We start from the raw sequence: 13,853 nt of genomic DNA, 5'->3' as shown, positions 1-13,853 counted from the left end.
TTGGATTTGATTTGCGCTTTGGATCATTGTTTGAGGAAAATGGAGAGGAAGACTGAAAGAGGAAGATTATTGATAAGGAGTACGTGCAGGAGGAGGCAGATGAGAAGAAGAGAGGAAGAAGGCGAAGACGGAAAAAAGAGGGGGAAGGAAAAGGTGAAGGGGAAAGACAAGGAGGTAGAGGAGGAGTAGAAGAAGAGAAAGACGAAGAAGAAGAAGAACGAAGAGGGAGGAGGAGGAGAAGAATAAGAAGAATTAAAAAAGGAAAAAGAAGAAGAAGAAAGAAGAGGGAGGAGAAGAAGAAGAAGGAAGAAGAAGAAGAGAAAAAAAGAGGAAGAAGAAGAAGGCGACGACGACGAAAAATGGACCACTGAAAGTACAACTAATGATATTACTGTCATTGCAGCTCTTGCGATAAACATTTTTGCAACATTGCTGTTATTCCAAGTTTTCAAAGAGTCGGTGTGGGACACTGAATAAATATAGGAGTACCCTGACAGCCTAATCGACATGACGTCATCAAGAGTTCGACGGCATATTCAGAAAAGTGATCGAGACAGAATGAAGGATAAGTTCCAGACTGAGTATAAATTGATGATGCAGCCTCACTTAAGAAACGGATTTCAAACCGACGGATGATATGCCATTCGAAATAACGTATATCAGCTTTGATCATTCGATGCTTAAGAAAAGGGATATGATGATCCCGAAATATTGCACAGCAAACTTTTGTGTTAAACCAGTCAGTTTACTTTTAAAAAATGGAAATAGAAATGAATATAAATATTAGTGTTCAACACCAATGTGTGTTACTACGACACATTCCGTTGTTCCTTTTATACTTTTTAATGTTACATCAGGGAGTGGGCATCTACGGACACCAACTGGTTTTACATATCACCCCAGTGTTAAGAGTGTGGGTGGGGGAAGAACACTGCAAAACACCGAGGTGATTTAATACCAGCCCGGTATCTATATCGGTCCACACCAGAGTGGAGTTGAAACAACACCAATTAAAAATCAAAGCGATATTGGTTTAACACTAATTGCTCAAATGTCAAATTGGTGTCAGCCTAACGCCAAATATCAGTGTTGTTTCAACACCTTTCTGGTGTGGACCGATATAGATAGCTGGTCTTAAATTAACACCGGTGTTTTTGCAGTGAAGGTTTAAACTGGGATATGTCAAGTGACAAACATGGGTAAATAAGAGTTATTATTTATCGAGGCTATCGTTTGGATGTATTATATACGGTCAAATTATCATCATTACTCCAATCTTTTGAAGAAGAAATGGAGTTCTGCGTGAAACTAGACGGTACACTGCAAAAACTGTGGTGTTGATTTAACACCAGCCCGGAATCTATATATGTCCACACAAGAGAAGTGTTAAACAACACCAGTTTCGTTTTTGTCTAACACCAGATAGGTGTTTATACAACACCAATCAGTATTAAAACAGCATCGGTTTGATTCCAAACTGGTGTTGTTTCAATACTTCTCTTGTGTGGACATATATAGATTCCGGGCTGGTATTAAATCAACACCGAAGTTTTTACAGTGTAGAAGCGGAGGGGGCGGGAGAACTATCCCCGAAGAAAAAAAAGCATCATTATCTAGAAATGGATATGGAACAATAAGGATATTATACTCTTATTCATGCCCTATGGAAAGATATAGAGAACTCAGGTAAAGCTACAAGACCAGTAAGTAACCGAAACTAAGCTTTTGTCCATATTTCTTGAGGGTGTTGAGTATAAGGTTATCTCTCCCCCAATGAAAGATAGCACGCGGCAATGTCCAGTCTTAATAGCTTTATATCTCGTCAATAATGGGATCTCTTGCAGCGTGGTATAATAAGCGTGAGATATCTGATCATAATGGGATAAATGGTTCCTGTCTATGGGGATATATCCCGGAGCATGTATCAGGTGTATGCGATACAGGCATGTATCAAGATAAATAAGAGAGAGTGTGAGAAGAATTCACAACCATCTTACCCCAAACGCTTTAAGTGGTATCATTATGTCTATATCAATGCACGGAACCGTTGAAAAATGACGTTCATGGCTATTGCTCTATGTTGAGGAGCAGTATAATATTCATTTCAGTATCATATAAAATCTATCATACATGTTTCATTGTGTGTTTGATATTGTAAAACATCATAAAAGAAAATAAACATACAAATACTAAATTGTATGATGTTTCTTTGGGTAGGCAATCTCGGTTGTAGAGCGTTTAGAATTTTGCATTACCCCCTCCCCCCCAAAAAAAAAATTCTGCTTATGAATTTCAAGACATTATTTTTTTTCTCTCTTCTTTGTCTGTGTTTGACATCTTTGATGAAGTAAGAGATGTTCATTGGTACATACCCCACAACATATAAATTCAGTTCACTGATTAAGGTCCAACGCGAGGGGCGCTAGATAGATAAGCAATGCATCTTTAGTGATCATAAATGGCTTGAGGGCTTTTTGTAGCCGCGATTTTGAGAAAGAAACTCAGTGCAAGGGCACTTATCATTTTTGTTTATTCATTTGTTTGAAAACAGAACTTTTTCGAAATGCATACAGTGGATACAATGACATATTCCTTCGTTTGGAACATCGTCGAATTTTTAAATTCATCATAACTTACCATTATTTCTTTTTTCAATTTGTAGGAATAAATTTCAGGTAATTAGCAGGAAAAAATTATTCTTAATTTTTAACTTAGCAGCATTCTCGTTGCTTATTAAATTATCATTATTGACATGATTATATTTACATTATAATTATATAAGCTAACAGCTTGAATGATTTTGTTCTTAGTTCTATATCTTCAGTTTATATTTCATGTTCCTATATATATCTCCACTCTCTCTCTCTCTCCCTCTCTCTATCCCTCTTAATCATCTTCTCAGTTCTCACCCCTCCTCTCTCAACAACCTCCATCAGGACGAAAATGTTGGGGTTGAGCATCACTAAAAATTCCCTTAAGCCCTGAACAAAGTTTACCGATAATTTGGAATCTATATTGTATGAATAAATTAGAATTGTCTAAAGTTGTAAAGTATTAAGAAATCGGTTAGAGGCCCGCCCCCTTTCAACCTCGCATCCTCACTTTTTTTCACCCCGCTTCATTTCTATTGCCTTCTCTACATTTCTTCAACATTCCCCCCTCCCTTCTTACGCTAATTATGTTTCTCTAAATTACTATTGGACAGTTCCCTTCCCCCTCTCTCTCCCCCATTTTATTCTGTCCCTCTCTCGTTTTTTTTCTCTCTTTGATTCCCTATGTATTACTCTTTTTTCTCTTTCCCTTTTATTAAACCTCCCCCCACACACACACGCACACAGCCTCTCTCTCTCTCTCCATCTCCCCCAACCAGCCCTTTCTCCACCCTTCAACTCTCACCTCCCTTAAGTTAAATCCTTCCAATCCCTAACATGTTATCCTCCCACGATTCGGACTGAGCTAAACAACAAATCCGATCAATTTGCTTCAGTCCCCTGTCCATTAAGTTCGTGCAAAACGACACCGCGCCAGGCATATACCTGCCGACTCTAACAAATTTATTGCATTAAAAAATACCACACGCCAAAGTTGGAGGTGGGTACAATACTCCATGTACGATTGTGAACCACGAAATAAATATGTGCACATTTAAAGTATATTGTTGTCCATTTGAACCAAATAATGAACTAATTTGATAGGATTATATTGTACCTAGCGATGAAGGTTAAAGACCATGGTAGCCTGGGGTGAGCGAAGCTGTAAATTAAATCAAATTTGAATAAAGATAGATAGATAGATAGATAGAGTGATAGATAGATAGAGTGATAGATAGATAGATAAATAGATAGATAGATAGTCATAATAGATAGTCATGCTGTATTGATAAAATTTGATTTAAATGTCGACCTACAGTTTCAGTTATTTTTACATAGACAACATTCTATATATATATATCTCGATTGGTATGTCACAATCAAAATCGTTTTCACGAGGGTATGTTGTTTTGCATGAAAAGATGATCATAATCAGAAATGATGAATGACTGTACCAAAAAACGAATTCTACCCATGCAAAGTAATGAAAAGAAAAATCAATTTTGCTCTGGGATTTCTGAAATTGATCACACTTCAATTTGATGAATGGATAGATTTAGATAGAAAAAAGCTTGACTTGTGTACGTAATTTGGATGCAAGGCCTTGCTATTACTTTCACCAAATCAATAATGTTCTTGAGATCACATCCTTCATCTATGGAAGAGCGATAAGATGGGGGGGGCTCGTAGGTGTTGACGGACGATTATGATTTTTCAAGTACTGGAAAAAGGAGAAGAAAAAAGAACAAAAAAGACTTGGATCAAATAATTCTGAATTAAACCTGTTAATCAATTATTCAACAAAAATAGGTCATCTTTATTGCATCATTACACCCCCTCTGTAAATATCCAAGCGTCACAATGCCTTCTTCACATCTCTCTCTCTCCCCCTCTTCTACATTTTCTTTATTTTTTGTTTGTTTGTTCTTCTTGCTCTGTAAACTCCATTCAAACCAATGATTTCATTACCTTATGATCTCTATCCAACCCATCATCATTACTTCATACGCGCGATAATGTTCTTCAATATCGTAAACGGAATAGCGAGAACGATAGCGAGATAGATCCCCAAGCCCCGTCCCCCTACGACGAAAAGATCCTATACAATATAAAAGTGCATTATCTATTATCATCACACCATTTTAACATTTACATTTTAAGCTTTGAATTTGAATTGAAAAGGGAGCAACACAATTTTCATCAAATATCTCTCGTAATAAATTCTTTCTCGGATAGCGGTGAGAGACTATAGATTATCATGTCTGTATCTCATCAGAGAAGGGTGTAGGATGGCGCTAGATAGAAAATGTCAACGTGATATTATCATACATCTCCTGACTGCCTCAAACGGTTTTTCTCTCTTCCAAAAGAAAAACTGCTGTTACAAACCCTATATTATCCTCCCTCCAAAGTTTATTGTATAACTTTGACATTTATTGGTCTTCGATTCAAAGAATATTTCCAGATATGTTATTTGAAAGTGAGGACTTTGTTTTTCTTGTGCTTTGGCAGTCTAGTTCTAAGCAAACTTCATCCCCCAAAAAAAGTGAATTAAGAAACAAAAAATAATATAATAATAATAATATACGGTATTTATATTACGCACATATCCACCTTGTTAGGTGCTCAAGGCGCTCCTATATTACCCGGCTAAGCTAGGCGTTCAGAGCGCACACAGCTTCTTAAGGAATTACTTTCTACCGGTACCCATTTACCTCACCTTGGTTGAGTGCAGCACATTGTGGATCAGTTTCTTGCTGAAAGAAATAAAATGAAAACTGAGATATAACATTTTAAGAATTACAGAAGGAATTGTTTTTTGTCAAATAAACATTATAACGATTATGATTCAACATTCGAGTATTGGGATTACGATAGGGACCCCGTGTTTTCGATCCGATAATATATAAACTGGAAAATGGATTTGGATAATCTGATATCTTTTCATTCTTTCAATTTTGTTGGTAGTATACCTTCTTGATAATGAAAATAATGTGAAGATGTGTAATGCTCCGGTATCCATCATGGCGCAATATAGAGAAAAGAAGAAGCAAATGGACACGTGCTACAAAAAGGGGGAAAGAATGAAGTGAGTATATAGATCGGTAAAACTATGAACTAGTGATTACCTCATTAAGGAAAAAAAACCTCAAGCCATGACTCGCTCATTTTACTCATGGAAGTACAATTTACCTCCATGGTTTACTTCAATCGGAATACAATTGTGAGCCATATACCCTCCCAAAATTATTTACGTCACTTTATGTCAGATATGGCATTTAAATTATAAAACGCAAACGAATAACCCCCTTATGAATAGGAAACGATATCCTCGACTGTAATTTATCATTGTGTTTAAACTTTTAAGCACAAATTTACGTAGATTTTATTATACACCTACTGTGGGTGCGTCGTGGTCTAGTGGTTCTGACTCTCGCCTTTGAAACAGAGGGTCGTGTGTTCGAATCGTAGCCATGGCTTGTTTTCCTTCAGCAAGAAATTCATCCACACTGTGCTGCACTCAACCCAGGTGAGGTGAATGGGTACCCGGCAGGAGTAATTCCTTGCATGCACTGAGCGCCGGTGATGGTAGCTCGAGCTAAAGCCGGGGTAATAATAGCAGCGCTTTGTATCCTCTGGCAAAAAGCGCTTTATAAATCCAGCGATTATTATTATTATTATTACTGATATGACAATGTGACATTACCATTACATTTAATCGGTACCGAGGCTACTATGAATCAATCTTGTTTTCAATGCCGTGGCAGAGTGGTCTAAGGCGCTTGGCTATACATGTACATAGAAAGTCCGGGGTTCGATCCCTGGCCGCGTCACCTATGCCTATGAGCAAGGCGTTTAATCTAAGTTGCTCTTTTTTCTGCTTTCAAATAAATGGAAATGCTATATGCATTACTGGTAACTATAGGTGTGCACTTATTTAAAAAAATAAAGCCGAATATTATTCTTCCCACTCTTGTTTTGTTTTTCTCCAGTTTTCTTCTTCACCTCTACCCCCTTCTCCCTCTCTCTCTCTCTCTCTCTTTCTCTGTTCTGCTCTCTGCCTGTAATCTCTTCTCAGTATACAATGTGTAATCTTTCTATTGAATGTCAATCAATAGTTTGCTTACTATAGTCCCACTAATTGAGGTTTGGAATGATGACTTGGACAAGGGCGGGACACGTTAAAAAAAGTCAATCAACAAATGCTTCATAAGTGACATACTAATCATCCTCATTCATTTGTCTAATGGCTACCCGCATCTCGTGCCTAAAAACAGAGAGATCTATCAATTTCGTGTTTATCTTAAGATACAAAAAAAAAAGTTCTGGTTGATGGATAACATCCTTCGAGGGACTACAATACCACTCTTGGCCAGGTGTGGAATATAGGAAAATAACCACTAATATAGCAGTTTGTCACTTTGCTAATCTTAGATCACATACACTTTCACGCTGATTTCAATATTATAATTTTTTTCTTTAATTTCTACTTCGTATCACTCAACCTATTAGTGACAACATAAGTGTCTGAGTTTCTTACTGGATTTTCTACAAGAAAAGGAGGGAGGTGAATATACGCGTACATACTTATTCGATCCGCTATTAATTTTTCTACACATTCTATCTGCTGCATTTAGGTACCACAGCATGTTATTTCATTCTTAATCTAGCGGCATTACAATAAAACTTAGACCGAAATATCAGATAAACCTTTCAACCCCTCCCCTCACAAATGAAAAGACTCTTAACGTTTTCATTTTTTTTTCGTCATCATAATTCATTTTTATTCACTTTTTGGGAGCATACTTAAGAAAAACTAAAGAAAAACCATATAATTTTGATGTCATGGCAACTGACTGAACTGAGGATAAATCATTGAAAAGGAAAATGATCACCCCCTAAAAAAGGGGAAATTATCTAACTTGGCAAGTTGAAAAAAAAGGTTCGTATTTAGCAGTGATTGTATCTGACGCAACTCAACAAACTTTACTGATCAAGGAGACAGCTATTAACATCTTACGATGCAAACAGACTCAATAAAACCTGTTACATCCCTAGAATTTGACATTAGATTCGTGCTAAGTCACCAGGGAGAAAAGACTGGATTATATTACGTTTGCATCACAATTCACTGGGGTAATAATATATTGTATATAATAATATATAATGACCTTTGAAAGAAGTAGCAAAGGCGGTATACAGAGATTTGGTTGTTATTTCATTTTGGTAAAAGAGGGGAGATAGGGGAGGCCTGGAAAAATTGTGCGCTGGATTTATGAGTCTTGTGTTTTTATGATTTTCTTAGCCTTTAATCAGTTTAAATTTAGACATTCATCTACGCCAACTTACACATTTTGATGAGGCCTTACACCATGTGTTTAAAATCTCCAGACAATTATTCATGAATTATTGATTATTCTATTGAGCACGATTGTAAAGTTTTCATAAGTCTGTTTATTTATTCATAATTTATAAACCTATCGATCATATCTTGCTTTCAGTCTAAATAAAGAGAAAGTGTGGGTAATAATAATAATAATATATATAGCGCAGTTACTACGTGCATATACTCAACTGCGCTTTGATACTTGGTATCATATTATTACCCCGGCTATAGCTGAGCCGCCATATTAATAGGCGCTAAAGCGTTCAAGGAATAAATCCTACCGGGTACCCATTCACCTCACCTGGGTCGAGTGCGGCACAATGTGGATAAACGTGTGTGGGGGTGTAGAAGTGTGTGGTGGTGGATGTGGGTGTGTGAGAGTGTGTGTGCGTTTGCTTATTTTTGGTTGTTCATTTTGTTTATTCACAATTACACAACATGCAGTAACAACATGATGTGCATGCTTTTACAGATACCTTTTTTTTAATGAGGTATGTCGACATGGTTGAGGGTGTTCGGTTGCGTATGTGGAGGTGCGTGTGTGTATGTGTATGTTTGATGTTGTCTTTCACCCCCGCCCTCCTCCAATCTCTCTCTCTCTCTCCATCTCTCATCTTTCTTCATTTCTCTCCCTCTCTCTCCTCTCTCTTGCTCCATTCTTTGTTAAACTACCCTTCCCAATTCAATCTTTTTTTATTACTTTCAAAGACTGAACCATTTTGGTACATCAACATTTTGGGATGATAGTATTGGACCTTCAACACCTATCTCTTTACATGGATTACCGGTAACCCTTCTTGCTCCCGCTTCTTCCATTGTTATATGTTCCAAGAATTAGAACAAGCATCTGACCCCAAAGTATCAGAATTCCGTTATCATCTCCGAGTTGATGGAAGAGTGCCATAAAAGCTGTGACCTTTATGGATCCCAGAGGTTAATATCTTCGTAAGACAGCAATCCTGGGCTATCAGTTGTGGCGTCGTTAAGGGTACCTCAAACGGATACCGCTTACTCATCATCCCCACTCTTTGCAAGATGGAGCTTTCTGATCCTCTTTCAACATTATGCCATATAATGTATTCTGTTGGAGTACTATTTTCGCATCTTGATAACCAACGCCCCCTTGTCGCCATGCCCCCCCCCCCTCTACATGTATGCCTGTCTCTCTTTCTCTGAGTCTTCCCATGTCTCCCCCGTCTATCTATATATTCTACAAGTCCTATTTCTCCTTTGACTATCTGTGTACCCCCCCCCCTCCATCACTTTCCTCCACTTTGGCTGTTTCCATCTTCTTTCTACTTCTTTTTTAAAATTCAGTATTATCCCTCGTTTGGAGAATGTCACTGTATCTCAGTATAATGTCTCCCTATTTTACTATTCACTTTTCCTTTCTTTCGGCTTTATATCATTTTCATTTATATTTGATTGATTTATTTATTTTCTTCTGGGGTCTGGGGAGGGGAATGGTGATTACTTGTCAGCTTGTCCATAATGTTCAGATAGACTGTACTCGCTTTTTGTATTGTATTATATTTATTTTCCGTCAATTAAAAGTCACAACAACGATAGATATATGTACAATTACAAAGAAATTGTCATTAAAATAGACGGAGGGATTGCCCTACTCAGCGTTGATAACATATCAACGCTGTTTTACAGAGGGGTCCCTTTTCTTTTAGCAGTGTTTGAACATTCATCCTCTCTCTGTAATTCTAGTAATTGATTTTGCTAATGAGTACATGGCCACTCTAAGCATGTAGCCAACAAACCACAAAGTCTAGAATGGCAAATTTCTAGAGGTTATTTTCACCACTTGCGTCGCCAGGGAGCTGCCTCCTTGGTGTCACTATTGACTTCTTTAAATTGAACATCATTCATCATCAATGGGATTCCTATACAAATCACTGCCCCAGCACACACGCACACAATCGCTCGCACACCACCCCTCTCTTTACCCGAACAAGACTAACAATATTGGCTGAAGAATATTCAGTCCATATATTATGGAGAAATGCTAGGTAGATTTTCCCCAATGAATATATAAGTCTATCTAACTAAACAGTGAATCATATCATAGGTTGTTTACAAAGAACTTGTAGTAATGCAATCGAATATAATACCATGGAGGTACCGTGGCCGAGTGGTCTAAGGCGCCTGGCTATACATGGAAAGTCCGGGGTTCGATCCGCGGCACTTATGCCCATGAGCATGGCATTTAATCTCCAATGCTCTTTTATCCTGCTTTCAAATAAATGGATATGCTAAATGCATTATTGGTAACTAGGTGTGCCCCTGTTTAAAAAAAATCACGACTATGGAATAAAACAAACAGCTTTCAATCTTTTCATTCTTTATAATTCATGCAAGGTCTGACTTGGGAAATGACTTGGAATATTATTTCTCATCTTAACATCCTTTATACTATTGAAGAACGCCACGAAAAAACGACATCAATATCTTGGTGTCATTACGGCATGTTAGCACAATACCATGGTAACGTTAGAATGTCCTTTCCGCATGCACACGGTCAAATGATTTCTTAACCATCGTAGGCGGGCTTTTACCCAAGCGATATTCGATCCTCCTCAGTACACATTAAACGAAAAACTTGGGAAGACTGAAGCCATTTCTCATGACTGCAATCTGATATACCTCTATACCCATAAATAATAAATCTGCTTTTACCACGAGAAGATGTATTTAACCCATCTTATCTGATTTTTTTTCTTCTCGTTATAGCCACATAGAGAGAATAAGCAAACCACCAATATGTTGAATATACGATACCTTTCGGTAGCCTTTCCATAGGCTTGATTATATGATAAGAGGTTTGTATTTAATTTAAAGGTAACTATTGACTTTTCAACAACAAAAGAACGGATCAGTTGATTTAGAAAAGATACACTATAAGAGTATATGGTTGTTTCTAAAGTATGGTTGCTCGCAAAGCCAAAATAACAAAAATATAGAGTATGGCCATTTGGACGACTGTTCTTTCTTGGGTTTCTTCTTCTCCGCTCCATCTATCTGTCTGTTTGTCTGTTTGTCTGTCTGTTTGTTTGTATGTCTGTCTGTCTGTCTCCCTCCATCCCTCTAACTTCTTTAATATCTGAATGTATCTCTCTCTCTCCTTTTCTGTCACTCTCTGTTTCCTAGTCTATTGTATAGATATCGGATGATGCGTGGAAAGACAAGGTCAATAAATACGATGTTCTTTACGTCCAAAGAAAGGAGAGCGAAGCTCGCTTTCTCCTTCAAGTGTTTAGCTTTCCATACGCTTCTTCTAAACGGAAATGTCAAAGCGAGGGACGAATAAGCTCACATAGTCTATTAAATGCAGGCGCTATTTTAATTTGTTATCCCAAGTATTCGACCTTGCCTTTATTCTTTATCGCCCGCTTTTGGAGTCAATCTCCTGCAATATTATAAACAGCAATGTTCTTTGGAAATTTTGCTGCTCTGTGAATTGAAATGATGGTTAAACAATCAAGTAATACAGTGCGTATCAAAAAAAAGTTTACACTTAGAAAAAATCTTTTAAAACTATACATTTGTAATATCCCGATCATTTTTCCACATTTTAACATTGGTACAGATCCATTTAAGCAATTTAGGATATAACTTCTGAAAAATATTTCCGCTTGAGTGAGCACCACTTTCTTTTGAAAAGTTAGTGAAAAATGATTTGCGCAGAACTTTAAAATAGTTGCTTGAATAAAAGTCGACCTTAATAATCACGGACACGTAAAATTTAGCTTGTAAAATTGATATGAAGATATCTTTAAACTTTTTTAACCTGTTTCCTTGCCAAAAATTCTTCGAAGAGTTCATTGCGCCCAACCCCGTTCCCCCACACATCGAGGCCATCGTGACGATATTTGCTTTACACTGAGCTGTAATTTACATGAAACGGCTTAGGCTTGGCTTTCATTTTGTTAATCATTGTCAAGCTTGGGAAAAGTGTGGAGAAACAAGTATTAATAAAAAATGACATGTAAACCCACTTTAAAAGATAAAAACTTAGTCAAAAAAATGCTGGAGATGTCTGATATAAATTTTTGTTCAGATTCAGTTATGTCCTAAGATCCAGCTGGCACAAGAGGGGTAAAGGTTGTGCTTACTAAGTGTTGAAATTTCTATTTGGGTGGGAAAATTGTTACAAAATGCTTGAATGTATCTATCTTATTTCAATTGACCAAAAGTGCAAGGGAAATGTAAGAGAAATGTTTCGCAGGGTAAGTTTGATTTCGCCCTTTCCCATTGACACCGCGTGAAAACAAGCATTTCTGTGCAAACAGATTTCTGCGAGCTTTACAAAAATGAACAGTGCTCTCTCAAGTGTAACATTCTGTCAAAACTTTTACTTTCATTGGATAGATGAGACCCAAACCCAAGATAACATGTGAAAAAATTACCTTCATGGTGTATATTTTTCAATTCCCAGGGCTTTTTCAAAGTGTAATATTTTTTTGATACGCACTGTATACTGTACGTTTGGATTCGACTGAGGGAAAGGGTGCATTTTATAACGTCAACAAAATATCGAAAATTCCAAACTTAAAGCCATCAATCTGTGTTGTGGTGCACAGTTTAATAGTTACGACAATAAATGCATTCAAAACCATAAAATATGATTCAGTATTTTACAAAATTGTAATAATAGTTCCTATTTGCTGATCGGATCCTCAGTGGAGAGCAAGCTTTTCAGAGAGAGAGAGAGAGAGAGATAGCGCTGTGAAATAATCACGTAATTCTAAAAAATTACATCCAAACACATGAAGAGATTTTTGTAGTCATGTAATCACGATTAAAATACGTATCTCACTAATCAAATATTGCGAGCGCGAAGCGCGAGCTGAAAATTTAGGAAACTCAGACCTTAAGAGAAGCACTTTAAGGCTTGTTTGTCGGAATTTACGAAGACCATACGTATTTCACTAACAAAATCATGCGAGCGCGAAAGCGCGAGCTGAAAATTTTGTATATATTGACTCCAAACAGGGACATTTTAAGGAATATTTCTTTTTTTAGAATCCATTACGAGTACACATATCTCACCATAGTCATCTAATGCGAGTGCCAAGCGATTGCTGATTTTGTTAGAATCACATCAAAACACATGAAGAGCCTTTTGTAGTCATAGTAATTATAATTATCATACGCATCTCACTAGCGCAAAATGCGAGCTGAAAATATAGGAAATTCAGATCTGAAGAGGGGCATTCTAAGGCTTGTTTGTAGAAATCTACTAAAACCATACGTATTTCACTAACCAATTGATGAGAGCGCGAAGCGCGAGCTGAATCTTTTTTATATTTAGATTAGAAAAAGAGACATTTAAGGACTGAATTTAGGAATTCATGAAGAGCAGACATATATCATCAATCCACTAATTCGAACGTAAGCACGGATAGGAATTTTTTATATGCAGACCTTAAAATGGGGCAATCACTTTAATTAGTCATGAAAAAGAAACATATGTCACTTCATAAAACAATAATAACTCGAAAGACGATGAAATATATTTGGTGCATATTGACTTGAAAAACAAGACTTTTTAGTACAACATGATTATATATCTCGTTAACATGGTTAAACACACAATGCGAGTACCAGGAATAATGAACAAATAGGCCCTGAGCAAATAATGTTTCATAAAGTTATGAAAAAATATGTTATACAATATAACCATAACATATTATAACATTATAGTGTACAATAATTTCTTCTTTCCCAATACGTTTCATTCTTCTCCGTCTTCTTCTCCTTTTCGCCCGTTTTTTTTTTGGCCAGCCGATTGGGGGGCACGTGCCCCCCATGCCCCCCCCCCCGTAGTTACGCCACTGGAGGCATCACTTAAAGGATTACGAGGACCA

Source organism: Lytechinus variegatus, chromosome 12, assembly GCF_018143015.1.
Source record: "Lytechinus variegatus isolate NC3 chromosome 12, Lvar_3.0, whole genome shotgun sequence".
In the NCBI taxonomy this organism is placed as follows: Eukaryota; Metazoa; Echinodermata; class Echinoidea; order Temnopleuroida; family Toxopneustidae; genus Lytechinus; species Lytechinus variegatus.
The sequence above is the reverse complement of the archived record's forward strand: the minus strand, read 5'-3'. Positions refer to the sequence as shown.